Here is a 16,683-nt window from a genome sequence, read left to right as displayed (position 1 = left end):
AGAGCGGATAGGTGTAATGAATACGAGGTGTGGCTAGAAAAAAACCTGACTAGTACTGGTGAAACAATAAAACGAATGCAATTAGGCTGAAAGTCGCGTGGCCTGTCACGTGACTCTCGCTCCGCCTACTGCTCGAGTTTCATCTGCCTCCTGCACTCAGTCTGCCCGTGGCGTCTGTTTTAAGTAGTTGACGTTTTGTCTGTGCGTCGGAAAATGTTGAGTGTACAGAAAGAACAGCGTGTTAACATCAAATTTTGTTTCAAACTAGGAAAATCTGCAAGTGAAACGTTTTTAATGTTACAACAAGTGTACGGCGATGATTGTTTATCGCGAACACAAGTGTTTGAGTGGTTTAAACGATTTAAAGATGGCCGCGAAGACACCAGTGATGACACTCGCACTGGCAGACCATTGTCAGCAAAAACTGATGCAAACATTGAAAAAATCGGTAAACTTGTTCGACAAGATCGCCGTTTAACAATCAGAGCAGTGTCTGAGTTAACAGGAATAGACAAGGAAAGTGTTAGGCAGATTCTTCATGAAAGTTTCAACATGAACAAAGTGTGTTCAAAAATGATTCCAAAGTGTCTCACAATTGATCAGAAGGAACGCAGAAGAATGATTTGTTCTGACATTCTGGAAAACATTGAAAGTGATCCCACCTTCTTACAAAATGTTATTACTTGCGATGAATCGTGGTTTTTTACTTACGATCCCGAAACTAAACGCCAATCGATGCATTGGAAAACTCCTGGTTCTCCACGACAAAAAAAAGCACGAATGTCAAAATCGAAATTCAAGGCAATGATGATTGTTTTTTTTTTTTTTGACATCAAAGGGATTGTGCACATTGATTGGGTACCAGAGGGACAAACAGTGAATCAGCATTACTACATTAGCATCCTAACTACCCTACGTGAGAGAGTACGGAGAAAACGGAACGATTTGTGGAGAAAAAAGTCATGGATCCTTCACCAAGACAATGCCCCAGCTCACAGTGCGTTGTCAGTGAAGACGTTTTTGGCAAAACACAACATTCTCATCTTAGGTCATCCACCCTACTCACCTGATTTGGCCCCCTGTGACTTTTTTCTTTTCCCTAAAGTCAAGTCAGCTTTTAAAGGAACTAGATTTGAGACTGTTGAAGCAGTAAAAGAAAAAGCGACGGAAGTAATGTGTGGACTTACCGAAAATGATCTGCAGCATTGCTATGAACAGTGGAAAATTCGTATGGAGCGGTGTAGAGACCGAGGAGGAGAGTACATTGAAGGAGATAACATGAAATTGTAAATAATTGTAAATAAATGTTTTTTCCAGCATCAGTCCGGTTTTTTTCTAGCCGCACCTCGTACATTGAAAGCCTCTGTGAGGGGGAAGATTTGTCTGATATGACGGAAGAAGAAACAGGGGTCGATTTAGAAGAGATAGGGTAACCAGTAATTGAAACAGAATATAAAAGAGCTTTGGAGAACTTAAGATGAAATAAGGCAGAAGTGATAGATAACATTCCAGCAGAATTTCTGAAATCATTTGGGAACGTGTGAATAAAACGACTGTTCCCGTTGGTGTGTAGAATGTATGAGTCTGGCGACGTACCATTTGACTTTCGGAAAAGCATAATCCACACAATTCCGAAGAGTGCAAGACCTGACAGGTGCGAGAATTACCGCACAATATGCTTAACAGCTCATGCATCCAAGTTTCTTACAAGAATGATATACAGAAGAATGGAAAAGAAAATTGAGGATGCGCTAGATGACGATCAGTTTGGCTTTAGGAAAGATAAAGGCTCGGGAGAGGCAATTCTAACGTTGCGGTTAATAATGGAAGCAAGACTAAAGAAAATCGAGACACGTTCATAGGATTTGTCGATCTGAAAAAAGCGTTAGACAATGTAAAATGGTGCAAGATGTTCGAAATTCTGAGAAAAGTAGGTGTAATCTATAGGGAGAATAGGGTCATATACAATATATACAACAGCCAAGGGGGAATAATAAGACTGGACGACCAAGAACGAAGTGTTCGTATTGAGAAGGGTGTAAGACAAGGATGTAGCCTTTCTCAGCTACTGTTCAATTTGTACATCGAGGAAGCTGTGATGGAAATAAAAGAAAGTTACAGGAATTGAACTAAAATTCAAGGTAAATAGATATCAATGATACGATTCGCAGATGACATAACTATTTTGAGTGAAAGTGAAGAAGAATTACATGACTTGCCGAACAGAATTTACAGTCTGATGAGTACAGAGTATGGATTGAGAGTAAATCGAAGAAAAGAAAGGGTAATGAGAAGTAGTAGAAATGAGAACACGAGGAACTTAACATCAGGATTAATGATCACGAAGGAGATGAAGTTAAGGAATTCTGCTACCTAGGCAGTAAAATAACCAATGACGGAAGGAGCAAGGAGGACGTCAAAAGCAGACTAGCAATGCTGAAAAGGCCAAGAGGTGTCTACTAATATCAAACATCAGGCTTAATTTGAGGAAGAAATTTCTGAGAATGTACGTCTCGAGTACAGCTTTGTAAGGTAGTGACATATGGACTGTGAAAAAACCGGAACAGAAGAGAATCTAAGCATTTGAGATGTGGTGCTTCAGAAAAATGTTGAAAATTAGGTGGACTGGCAAGAAAGATAAGGAGTGAGGAAGTTCTGCGCAGAATCGGAGAGGAAAGGAATATGTGGAAAACACTGATAAGGAGAAGGGACAGAATGATAGGACAGCTGTTAAGACATGAGGGAATGACTTCCATGGTACTAGAGGGAACTGTAGAGGGCAGAAACTGTGAAATGAAGACAGAGATCGGAATACATCCAGCAAATAATTGAGGACGTAGGTTGCTACTCTGATTGGTTGGTTGGTTTGGGGGAAGAGACCAAACAGCGAGGTCATCGGTCTCATCGGATTAGGGAAGGACGGAGAAGGAAGTCGGCCGTGCCCTTTCAAAGGAACCATCCCGGCATTTGCCTGGAGTGATTTAGGGAAATCACGGAAAACCTAAATCAGGATGGCCGGACGCGGGATTGAATCGTCGTCCTCCCGAATGCGAGTCCAGGGTGCTAGCCACTGCGCCACCTCGCTCGGTGCTACTCTGAGATGAAGAGGTTAGCACAGGAGGGGAATTCGTGGCCGGCCGCATCAAACCAGTCAGAAGACTGATGACAAAAAAAGAAAAAAGAAATTAGTTTTCATTTTGACTCTGATACTTAAAATAAAAGACACAAATTCCAAGCTGTCTATGGTACCATTGATAGAACATTGGACCATAAATTACAAAAGAGAACAGCATGAAATTCAATAAATTGATGGCGGTTTCCGCACTGTCCTGTGTAAGCGAAAGCTCGGTTACCACAAAAAAAACAAGAGAACAAAATTAAAACAGCAGAGATGAGGTTCCTCAGGAAGACGAAGAAGAGAAATGATTAGAAACCAAGATATCAGAACAATGTCCTCAGCATGAATGAAAAAATTCAAAAACATCGTGATCATTGGAGATCACCTCATGAGAATGCCTGGTCACAGACTTCTTCAGAATACCCTGGACTACAAGCCGATTGGGAAAAGAAATATTGTAAGGCCTCGTAGAAGATGGGAATGATTTTGTTTATGAGTTCGTAACAGGCAACAGCATAATGCTTGAAGATAATCATGATGATGAGGATGAAGATATCTGACGATTTCATGCACTAACGGTGGAATTTTGATTAAGTTCCGAAGTTATGCTTCAGATTATCACACTCCATGAGAATGAGATGGATATGCTTCACAGTGGACTTCGCCGTCATAGCGAAACTAGTCTTAATTATGAACTCTCGATGGGACGGGATAAAAACTCCACAGTGTATGCTAACAGTTCGGTTTGCTAGTCTTCGATATTTCGCACCTTGCTAACAAATATATTTCGTTGCTTTACTGTCAGTAGTAAGTAATACTGATGGTCAGCATATATACACAAATACTCAAGGATATATCATAAATTCGAGTCCACCAAACTTTCATGCTATAGAAGCTAAGCTAAATTTTGAAGCTCCCTGTTTTTCTTCTCTTAGTCGGAGCTACCTTCGTTCCATATATTATGTGTGGTAGGTATAACTGAAATACCGTTATAACCGTATTTCTTTTTGAATTGACTTATTTGTTTCCTGAATGTGAGAGTATACGGAATATGACATGCAGTACAATCAAGTGAAATTTGCAACAAAATTTGTGCGGTTGAGTGCGGGAGAAGCAGAATTATGAAGTTTTTCACATGACTAAATATTGTAGAAAAGATATGCTAACAGTGATTGTCTTTCAAAAATGTACCTCACAACTTATTTAAATAAAAGAGAACGTCAAGTGACTCTGGAAATCAGGAAATACAGGTTCTAATCCTGCTGCTAGAACAAATTTCTTAACGGCATTTCATTTGCAAGAAGAAAGTTGTCAACATTTTTCTCGAAAGACGTCCAGTCTGTCTCGGTTAACTGTCCTGAGTTTCGGTCCAGCTGGCTGTAGATTTAATGTATCGCAGTCTTGACCATAGAAATACACACATCAAAAAGTTTTGCATCAGCTCGGTTCAGAGAGTTCCGGAACCTGTACAGAAATTGGAATACAGACCAACACAAACTTCATTTCCGCCCTTTTTATTGCTCATAAAAACCACACAATACACGTTGTACCACCATACAGCAAGACCTTCAGAATTGGTGGCCCAGACTGCTATACATATCAGTACCTCTAGAACCCAGTAGGACATCCTCTTGCATTCATGACTGCCTGTATTCGTCGTGCCATACTACCTACAAGTTCACCAAGGCACTGTTGGTCCGGATTGTCCCACTCCTCAACGGCGATTCGGCGTAGATCCCTCAGAGTGCCTGGTGGGTCACGTCGTCCAACAGCCCCTTTCAGTCTATCCCAGGCATGTTCGATGTGGTTCATGCCTGGAGAATATGATGGCCACTCTAGTCGAGCGATGTCGTTATCCTCACTGCTTGGAAGACCTTGCTATGTTAAAAGCGTTAATGAACTAAGGTTTGTGTTTCATAGAAGTTGAACTGTTATCATTAGCAGTACTTCTGTTTAGTGGCGTCATTATGTCAAAATTGGACATTCTTCAATTAGAAGCGTGACCACAAAATGCAACTAAACGTGCTATTAGAAAATCAAAAGGAAGTACACTATAAGGGGAAAAAACCCCGCATCAAATGGAATTATCCGAATGGCACGGAAATGGTAGATTTGATGTATATGTAGTGACAAACACTTACAGTTTGAGAGAAACTGGATGATTTGTTCAACAGAAACAGCTTCACAAATTCAGCAAGTGAATAACCCGTTGGTCTGCCTTTGGCCCCTGTACAAGCAGTTATTCGGCTTGCATTGATTGACAAAGTTGCTAGAAGTGCTCTTGAGGAATTTCATTCCAAATTGATCGCCAAAGTTGGTTAGAGGGTCCTGCCCATAATGCTCCAGAGGTTCTCGATTGAGGAGAGATCCGGCGACTTTGCCATCCAAAGTAGGGCTTGGCAAGCGCAAAGACAAACAGTAGGAACACCCACCGTGTGTGGACGGGGATTATCTTCCTGAAATGTAAGCTTTCCATGAAGGGCAACAGAATTTTGCGTAGTGTATCGTTGACGTGCCGGTGTGCTGTAAGTGTGCCGCGGATGCTATGAAAAGAAGTGGCATCCCAAACCATCACTCATGGTTGTCGGGCCTTATGGCAGGTTGACAGTGAGGTTGGTATCCCACCAGTATGTGGGGCGTCTCGAGACACACATTGACTAGAGTAGAATTATCTTTAGTGATGAGTCCTGGATCGAATTGAGACGTTATGACCAGCAAAGACGTTTCTGGATCTGCCCTGGACTGAAGTGGGTTGCCAAGTTCGTAGAGGGACTCATCACTGAAGACAATTATACTCCAGTCCATGTGATTCCAGATCGAAGACGCATCTAGAGACGCCACAGATAGTGGTCGGATGCCAACCTCACTGTCGCCCGCCATATGGCCGACAAACAGGAGTGATGGACTGGGGTGCCATTTTTTTTTTTTATACCTGGACCCATTTGTTTGTCATCTGCGGCGCCCTTACAGCACAGCTATACGCCGACAATATTATGAGCTTCGTTTTGCCACCCTTCATGGAAAGCCATCCTCGGCTTACATTTCTGCAAGATAGAGCCCTCCCACAGGCAGCGAGAGTTTCTATTGGCTGTCTTTGTGCTACTCAGACCCTTCTTTGGTCAGCAATGTTGTCATATCTCTCCCCAACTGAAAACATTTGGAACATTGTAGACAGGGCCCTCGAACTGGCATGGGATTTTGGGATTTTGACGATCTAAAGCACCAATTGAACAGAATTTGGCACGATATCGGTCAGGAAGTCGTCCAGCAACTCTGTCAATGGATGTCAAGCCGAATAACTGCTTGCAGAAGGGCCAGAGGTGGAGCAACGCGTAACTGACTTGCTCTCTTGAATAAATCATCCAGTTCTTTTGAAATTGTAATCATTTGTTCGTCTCTACATGTGAATCATATACATCGATTACCCTACCATTTGGATAATTCTTTCGTGGAGCGTTTTTTTTTTGTCTTACATTGTATATTGGCATAAATAAAGATTAAAGGCACATGGACGCCTTAGCGGAAAGTGATAATGCAGATAGACGGAAGTCCAACTCTGTCTTTATAAGCACCAATAAGAAAAAAATTATGTTCCGAGTGTGACGTCCCTTCCCTCCTTCTTCACTCGCCGGGAGGAGACGTGACTCGTAACGATATTCGTCCTCGTCAGTATGACGTGGAACACCTGTAACTCTCGTAAGAACACAACTCCTCGCGTGGTTTAGAAATATTCTGTTATCTGTCCGCAACAGTCTTCTCAGCTTGTGCGAACTGGTAAACTGCAATCGTTTATTTTTATTTTTATGCCCGGTTAGTTCCGTGATGAAATAAAATCTTGATTCTTGATTTCATCATTACGGTCGTTTTTCACATCATTCATAGCGGGGATGAAATTTTGCTGTCTGCTATTCCATTGGTATGCCGTTGCTACGTCAAGTTATTAACAACGGTCCGACGTAACTCCAGAGATAAATTATGTTGGAGTAAATATTTTTTAATACGCCGTAATACAGCTTCAAACTAATCACTCTTCACTGTCCATTATTCATGTACTCATTTAGTCACTTAAAATTTGTAAAGAGTCAATCAACTTGCATTAATACACATTGTATTGTCTGTTTAATGAGTTAGGCGACACGTAAGATTCATCTTTTGACTCAGATTTCATGATTTTTTCTGTAATTAATTTTTTGTCCCTACAACACACGCACACCGATATGTCATTCAAGATTAACTTCTGTTCAGTTCAGTGATCGTGACGCAGACGACAACTTTTGACTAGTCGGCGTACTTGTCTTTCTTCGTGTCTTCGTTTTGTAACTGTTCATCAGTACGAAGGCTAAATCCGATAAACCATCACTCAATTGAAGTCTAACACTCGTCTTGCTATACCGTCGCGTTGAGTACGGTAAAGATTAACTTTCATCAGTCGAATGACTGAGCAATACTTCAGTCTCTACCTCAAGAATGACCAAACTTCCAAAACTGAAACAATCTAATAGACTTTGCATCCAGACAACTATTGCAAAAGTACTCTAGAGCGATTCAAGAGCAACTAACTAACTCAACGTTTCCATATCCGAGTTGCATTGTAGTCGCATTGAATTTCCTTTTCGATGCGGCTACAACTCTCTTCCATGGTAAATATTATGTTTGACTGAACTACTTTCTTGGATTTAACCTTCGTTCATATAAATTTGTATTTATTCTATAGATGTTTGATAAAGAATCTGTGATAATCCTTTCCTTTTATCTCTCCTTTTTGTATGCTATTCTCAGTATTTGAATAATATAGGTGTTAATAAAAATATTACCAGTGCAGATTTAATCGTCAATAGTTGCCGTCACTGTCAAGAATACTCACTTCCCTTCTTTAAGTTCCCACAAAGTTTGTTAATTGGGGTTTTCTGTCCTTGGGGTCTTACATTAGGGTAACATTCATCTGACTGTGGGTAGATATCTATCTTTTTAATTAACATACCGGGTGATAAAAAAGTCAGTATAAATTTGAAAACTGAATAAATCATGGAATAATGTAGATAGAGAGGTACAAATTGACGCACATGCTTGGAATGACATGCGGTTTTATTAGATAAAAAAAATACAAATGTTCAAAAAATGTCCGACAGATGGCGCTTCATCTTATCAGATTAGCAATAATTAGCACAACAAAGTAAGGCAAAGCAAAGATGATGTTCTTTATAGGAAATGCTCAATATGTCCACCATCATTTCTCAACAATAGCTGTAGTCGAGGAATAATGTCGTGAACAGCACTGTAAAGCATGTCCGGAGTTATGGTGAGGCATTGGCATCGGATGTTGTCTTTCAGCATCCCTGGAGATGTTGGTCGATCACGATAGACTTGCGACTTCAGGTAACGCCAAAGCCAATAATCGCGCGAACTGAGGTCTGCGGACCTGGGAGACCAAGCATGACGGAAGTGGCAGCTGAGCACACGATCATCACCAAACGACGAGCGCAAGAGATCTTTCACGCGTCTAGCAATATGGGGCGGTTTTTTTCGGTTCTAATAAAACGCCATGTCATTCCAAGCATGTCTGTCAATTTTTACCTCTCTATCTACATTATTCCGTGGTTAATTAAGTTTTCAAATTTATTCTGACGTTTTGATCACCCGGTACTTTCCGTGGTTCTGATTTCGGATGGCTTCGAAACGAAATCTGGGAACTGGCAACAGCGTTCCTTATGCCATGTTCAGGGACAACAGTAATCGGTAGTGCTCATCAAATTCGCCTCAGTTGCCTTCGCGGAAAATTTGACAGAGCACCGCCCCTCTTTCGTGCTAAAGAGCGGATTCGGTATTCATTCGGCGTCTCTCCATAAAAGTTTCTGCCGTCGCTGGAATTTCTTGCCTTTTCAATTTACCGTCCCTAAGACTGGAGGGAGCTGTTTAAAAGACCCTCCGAAATCACGTTTCCAAACGCCCAAAAGCCTCTGCTGATGGCCTCGCAGTCTCGGCACTCCGCTAGGAGGCAATCAGCGCAGATGCGACGAAGCGTGAATCCGACTCATTCGCCTTGCGAAAATCAGAATTCTTTCTTCAACTAGCAGTTCCGTATTACGGCGTGGAGGATTTGCCTAAACTACACCAGCTTAATGTTCCACTAACAGAGGAGAGTCAGCAAATGTCCGGTCTCCACTGCAACAACTGGAGGCATGAATTATGTATCTGCCTGAATTAAGCAACTGTACGGCATCAGCTCGTATTACTAGGCAAATGTGTTCTCTTCTCTGTCGTGAAATATTCCTCAATCGATAACTAGGAACACGAAGCGCTCAGCTCAATGTTCGTGAGCTTCTCGTCTAAAATGCTCTAGGTCACTACTTCGGCAACTAAATTGAGTTTGAACATTGACGAATCACCAACGGAACTTCTCGCAGTGGGCCTGACAGCGTTCAGGACGTTACATGGCATCGAACGCTTCGACCCTTGCCTCAGAAAGACTGCTTAGAGTTTAGTCCGGAACGGCACTGCTGCTACGGTCGCAGGTTCGAATCCTGCCTTGCGCATGGATGTATGTGACGTTTTTAGGTTAGTTAGGTTTAAGTAGTTCTAAGACTAGGTGACTGATGAACTCAGCTGTTAAGTCCCATATTGCTTAGAGCCATCTGAACCATTAGAACTGCTTAGAGTGCCAACTTCCGGTTTTTGTTCAAGGGCGGGTGTTGACCCTTACAAATTTGACTCGCTGTAGTGTCATTTGATGACGTTTCCGAACAATAATGACTTTATTATTTTTATAGTACATTTGTGTGTGTGTTTGTCTGTGTGTGTGTGTGTGTGTGTGTGTGTGTGTGTGTGTGTGTGTCCACATTCGTGCGAATGTAAATCGTGACAGCCAATAATTACTCGGAGCCCCTAATTACAAATGGTTCAAATGGCTCTGAGCACTGTGGGACTTAACATCTGAGGTCATCAGTCCCCTAGAACTTAGAACTACTTAAGCCTAACTAACCTAAGGACATCACACACATCCATGCCCAAGGCAGGATTCGAACCTGCGACCGTAGCGGTCGCGCGGTTCCGGACTGAAGCGCCTAGAACATCTCGGTCACAGCGGCCGGCCCCTAATGACATCTTAGGATTAAACCAAAGAAATAGGCTAGATCCTAGAGCATAATCCAGACTTGCTTGTCGTGTAGATGTTAGCACTTGTAATGTGACAATAAGCCATTAAACAACCCGAATTACTGACTTTGCGATGAATGAAAATATGGTACCATCTGGATTGAATCCTACGCGTCACTGAGTAACCGCCTGATTGCTAAATGACAACAATGACTTGCTAGGAGGCTAGCGTACCACCAGGAATGTCGTCAGAGGATGTAGTAGTCGTCTGCATGTCTGTGACGATGTTATTTCGATCCGAGTAAGATCATATTGATTCTAGTGGAAAGACAGAGAAAGACACACACACACACACACACACACACACACACACACACACACAGAGGGAGAGAGAGAGAGAGAGAGAGAGAGAGAGGGGGGGGGGAGAGAGAGAGAGAGAGAGGGGGGGGGAGAGAGGGAGTTCAGACTATTGATTCAGAGCTTGAGGTTGGCCCAGTTACATCTGCTTCCCAATCTCGCAATTCGGAACAAAATGCCATCAGGCGAAAATCGGTTGGTTTTGTTGGGAGAGGAGTTAAAGAAGGTATCAAGTAACAACAGAGATGGAACGAAATTCCTTTCAAAAATGGTGAAACAGATGTAAAATTATTTAATATTTTTGTTGATGAACAGGACCGGGAGTCTAGTATCATGAGGCCTTATGGCTCTCATATCGGCAAATGCTACTCTTATTTCTTCGTAGATGTCGTTATGAAATCTATACTCACTTTCGGTCATCAAAGTGATCATTATTAATAGAGGAAATGCTATACATATGGGCACCCTCTTCTGTTTTTGACTTGAAGACATCATTGTTTATGAAAATTCTAGATGGTTTACCTTTATTAACAACTATAAAAAGACAACAAGGTGATAAGAGGGGAAACAATTATTAATATCAATTATTTCAATTCCAAAACGAAGATGCGAAAGAATCTTTTAAAATAGCACTAAAAGCTCGGGTACAAATGAAGACTCTGTCCGAGAAGTCACAAAACATTTTGAAAATGTTTTAATAAACTGGATAAAACAATACAGAACACTAGGCTGTTCTACGAAGAACAATTTGTGTGCATATGAAATGCACAGTGAATCAAAAATTATTTACAGAAATCCCACACTTTAATAGCTCCTTCAGCCCTGGTGCAATCTCAGTGTGTCCACATTTGGGACTTGACATATTTGACCTACACTTCTCAGCAAGTGCCTTGAAATAAATTTTCGTCACAAAAGATATAGGTTACATCGCTCAAGTCACTTGTATCACCACCGTTGAAATCCATTTTATTATCGCTGTCCCCAAGTCGAAGGTCGCAAAGGTCTGGAGACTAATTGGGTCGTTTCGTTGGTTGCATTTCCTTTTCCTGAAAGCTTTTGGTGTTGGCCTAGCCCCTGTCCACTACCCAGCTACCATCCCCAGCAAAGCTCAATAACTTGTTCTAGACAGCACTTGCGTCAAGCGATTTGGTCAACTGATCTCTGTATGGGGTTCCAGTAATGAAGCTGACACTTACTGCTTTGCATCCCCGAGTGGAGGTTGTCTTCTTAATGTTAGGGACAGGAGATATGGCGAACAGACAAGCTGCATTTGGAATGTCCAGGCAATATTGTTGTGTTTAAAAGAGCGCTCATATTTACATCACCGTCACCTACGAAACACGGGTCCTATCACATGCCACCCACAGATGTGGGGGATTAAAGATGGGTTTCTAAAAGTAAGTTAGGATTCTGCTTTCCGGATGTCACTGTGACATTACTTTCAGCTAACGACGCGGACATGAAAACGATTTAATATACACACAGTCCAAAAGAAACCAATTTGCGCAATAACCGACGCTGCGCCCACATTACTTTCAAGGTTCAATCTGATCACCACTATTTTCTGCCAACAAGCAGCAGTGTTCACACTCCCAGTCGCCAGTCTGCAGCACCTCTCCTACCCCCTTCTGGAGGTGTTCCCATATTTACATCTGTGCTCGCTTCTACATTTCTTCCTCGACTTGTAGAAAGCAGCGGTGCAGCTGTGCGAGAAGAAATTCACTATGTAGATTCATCACGTTGCTGGTGCCACAACTGACACCTTCCAGTTTCAGTAAACCTGTTTGACAAGTGATTGCATTGGAACACAAACAAAGTAAGGTAGCAAATAGCGACCGAGCGAAGTTTGTATAAGCTCTGTACTGTGCTGTGTTGTGTTTTGCTGCAGTATAAGAGTGATGGAGTTATTCGGCAGGAAGTGCAAATAAAATGTGGAGAGATACTAATAATCTTTCGTAGACGGTATTTCTCATCTTTTCACGGTAGTAACACGTTTGAGTAACGGAAATACTGAATGTATTAACTTATAGATAAAAGATTACGAAGATGTATATAAAATAGTACCATAATGATCTTTTTTATATATATTAAGTAATAGTGCAATGATCTCATTTGTTCCTGTCGTTTCGTGGTGTGTCCTCTTCATTGCATGCGGCTCTATTGGACAGGTTAACTGCTTATGGAAGTACTTCATAAATACGGCATCATAGCTCCAGACACACAGTTCGCTTGATTGAGTTTACCATGTTACCAATTCCATCACCTTTCATACACGTTCGAAAACAGAACTGCATACAATCGGTTTTAATTACCATATTTATCAGCTGAACGTAGAACCTGAGTAAAATCGCTTGTTACCCTTGGAAATAGATTGAACGTTTTAGGAATAATTACTTCGTTCGTCAACATGGGCTTCTTTTGACAGCCGACTCCGCTATTCAGCTGCACGGCGGGGCTTCCCCGACAGAGCCCCCATGCCTCGTCATTAGCGCACAGCGCTCCCGACGCCTTCCCTGAGAAAGGGTAATCCCCGCGACCCGCGACGTGGCGCGAGACTTGGGGCCTGAGCAGTGAGGGCGTGGCTGCCGCGGGGCCGAACAAACGCCTGCCTAATTAGCCAAATTTGTTCGCTGCAGCTTACAAAGCAAATGCGATTCTGGCTATTAATCTATTCAGTAAAATAATTTCTCCGCTTCCAAACTCGCTCAAACAAGCAAAGTTTCCGACAGCACGACTACATCGCAGCTGTCACACAAAGGAAATTATTCCCCAACTTTCTGAACGCATTTTAAAATTGTCTCCTGTAAGGGACACGAAAACTATTCTTTGCGCAATGAAATTCCAGTCCATTTCTCTAGTAAAGCAAACAAGCGTCTGAAACCTACTCAAAACATTTGCGAAGGTTTCAAATCTGTGAGCGTCATCCACAGTGCTTACAGTCTGTGGACTTTACCTTGGTACCTTGGTTCCCTTGCCCTCAACCGGCACATGTCTGAACATTTCATGTCGGTAGCGTGTTTTTTTTTCCCTTGCCTTTATCAATCTATGCCACAGCAACTGTAGTGAAATAGAAGCCGTTGATGAATGCTGTGATTTGTTGTGCTTTGTGGAATATGTTAATACATAAGGCGATTCCTTTTTCAATGCTCTATAGTTTCTGACAATCCTGACAATAAGTAATCATGTTGCATTTGATAAAGACATTGGACTCGCCTTCGGAATGTAAGGGATTCGAAGTTCCGTCCGATGAGCCTGTTTCCCTATCTTTATTGTTTCCCTAAATCTCTTAAGACGAATGCCAAGATGGTTTCTCCCCATACTCACACAATACAAGCTTGTCCTCAAATGACTTCGTTGTCGACAAGATAGTAAATCCTAAACATTCTTCCTCTTCTTTAGGATGAGTTTATGAGTTCTCTCTGTTTCACACCACTTTATAATATTGCACCAGATGTTAAGTTAACGCGACTAATTTAGCAGTACAAGAAAGAGGTTCTCTTCTTTCCTACAAACATACGATATTTCACATCAATACACATTTGAGTCAATTTCTCATAAATTACCCCAAGTGACATTTTCTCGAACTTGTTAGGACTTTATGCATTTCTGCGATGATATTATCATATTTATTCGATTCTCAACTAATTTCAGAATTTATTTTTGTGAGTTTTATACACCACCACTGATTAGTTCCGTTAAAGAAAAACTCACTTTTAAGTAGTTTTCAATACAACTTACATAAATGAACACTGGTTTGTAGTCGACTAGGCCATCCACCAATATTTTGCTGAAATAAACATTTAGGAATTTTTTTCTCTCCGCTGGTTCTCAGATAACACCACGCAACTTATATCACGAAAATCAAGATAGGGTAACTGTAAACGCAATTCCGTTACTGTATCACACGAATACGAGATGAGAAAGTATAAATGACTTAATGCGCCGTTCCTGCTGTTAAATTTCAGACATTCGCTCAACGTTTTTGTCTAATACATTCGTTGAGAGTATAGAATGTAGTCATTAGCACTTAGAAAAATACTCAAAAATCTCTGTATGTTGAACGTTTGCTACACCCATGCTCTGCAAACGAATGTGAAGCAGTCTGCAAAGTCTGTATTCAGTAAGCGTAGCTGAAAATATTAGCACAATATAGAGTAGATGGACGGTCACATTAAACGACTTGGAAGACTGATAACTAATAAAAGAAAGAAACTGCGACCTTTTTGAGGGAACTGAGACGGAAACGGTCTCGATCTGAAAACAGTGATATGGGAAATGTAAGCTACACGGAAATAAATGTTTTCATGAAAGTGGAAGAAAGGCAGCAGGCTTTAAATACGATAGAGTCTGCATGCGCAAATGATTAATTATGCGCAGAGAACGTGGAAAACAAAAGAGGAAGAACATTATTTGAGAAGCTAAAGAGGAAAGGAGTTTAATAATATGTTCTGACAAAGATGGACAACCTTTGACGACGCTCTAGAGTTATCAGCAAGCGTCACCTTGTGTTAGCAAAAGGTCGAGCGTGGGACACTGCGTGATTTATTGGTTAAGTCATTCCTAACAAAGAACTGAATGTAGCAGGCAACAGTTATTTATGGAATGAAACAATGTGAAGACTAGTAAACATATGCGTTTAGTCTGCAAAATACGTGTCGCAACAACATTATTAACTATCCTTCACAGAAATAATGTCGTTAAGAAACAGAACTAAGAAATAAATACTACATAATACAAATTCTAACAAGAACAGGTAATTCTTAGTTGTTTCTGAATATATTTTAGATGTCAAAATGATAGAAATAAAAAATGCTTCAGTTACATTTTATTTTCGTTGAATTCTGTATTTGGTAATAATCTACTATTATACAAAAAAGGGACAATATTTCACAAAGATTTTTGGACGGCCTGTAAGCAACTGTTTACGCTAGTAAGCATACGAAAAAGTGATTTACAAATTTGCTCAGTCCCACATGGAATGTGTCGTTTCATACCGTTCACGGTTCAGCAGCATCAATCGAAGAACTACAAAAGTAATTAAAAACCTTACCTTTCCTATTCATTTCTGAATTTTATTGTTGACCAAAAAACAGAAAGTTAACCAGATAATCATGTCGGCCTAAGATACGACTACTTGCCGATGTACTCAGCAGTAGTATGGGTATGGGCAAGATTGGCAGTGCTAGAATCCTTACAGTAAACTACCTGAACTTGCCTCGGTCATGTATGACGTCATCGATGACCTTGAACTCGTCACATCAGTCAATAAAATCATTTAAACAATAACCGAAAATGAAACGCACCGTACCTCTATTACTCCACTTTTCCCCATCCAATCCCCGTATAACACAGTATTAAAAATCCAAGACGGCAGAGACTGTCCAATAGTGTTAATAGAAAATTATAAGTAGGACCTCTCTTTCTCCTATCTCCAACCAATCAGGCAGTGCAGTACTCTTTATCTGCAGCTAATCATATTGGAAAAGTCTGAGATAGCGGAAGTAGTCCTATTGCGTTAATGGGAAACTGAAAGTCTCGCCACCTCCCATATCTCCAGCCAGTCATAGTGCAATATTAAATCAAAATGTTGATAGAAATAGACCGTTTGTGTGCATTAGATACCATGTCGACTCCCTTTTCTAACCAGTCAGAGCATAGTATTTAAATGATGTCAAATTACATTATTTACGATGTATAATTCCCTACCTTCAACCAGGCGGAATGTAGTATTAAAAACAGCGCCAAATATGCAGTGAAAAATTACGTAACTCTCATATTAAAGTCAAAGATAATTATTTCCGATAGACATTTATCTCTGGCTTAAAAATGGTGTCAAACTACAGTATTTACATGCACATACTTACCTCTGACATATCATGAAAATGACTGCAGGGTCAAAGATATGCAGTGTATATGTAAAGTGGTGCGCCCGCGCGCGCGCGCGCGCGCGCACACACACACACACACACACACACACACATACATTGCACAGGGTTCCACTTTTCTATCTCCTCTCCCCCAATCAGAGACTTGTATTAATTGTATTAAAATGCAACAGCCAATAACAATGCAGCCCCATCTAGGCTTTATGTTCAAAAGTATCCGAACGAACTTAA

The sequence above is a fragment of the Schistocerca serialis genome, chromosome 2, assembly GCF_023864345.2.
Source record: "Schistocerca serialis cubense isolate TAMUIC-IGC-003099 chromosome 2, iqSchSeri2.2, whole genome shotgun sequence".
Classification (NCBI taxonomy): domain Eukaryota; kingdom Metazoa; phylum Arthropoda; class Insecta; order Orthoptera; family Acrididae; genus Schistocerca; species Schistocerca serialis.
The sequence above is the reverse complement of the archived record's forward strand: the minus strand, read 5'-3'. Positions refer to the sequence as shown.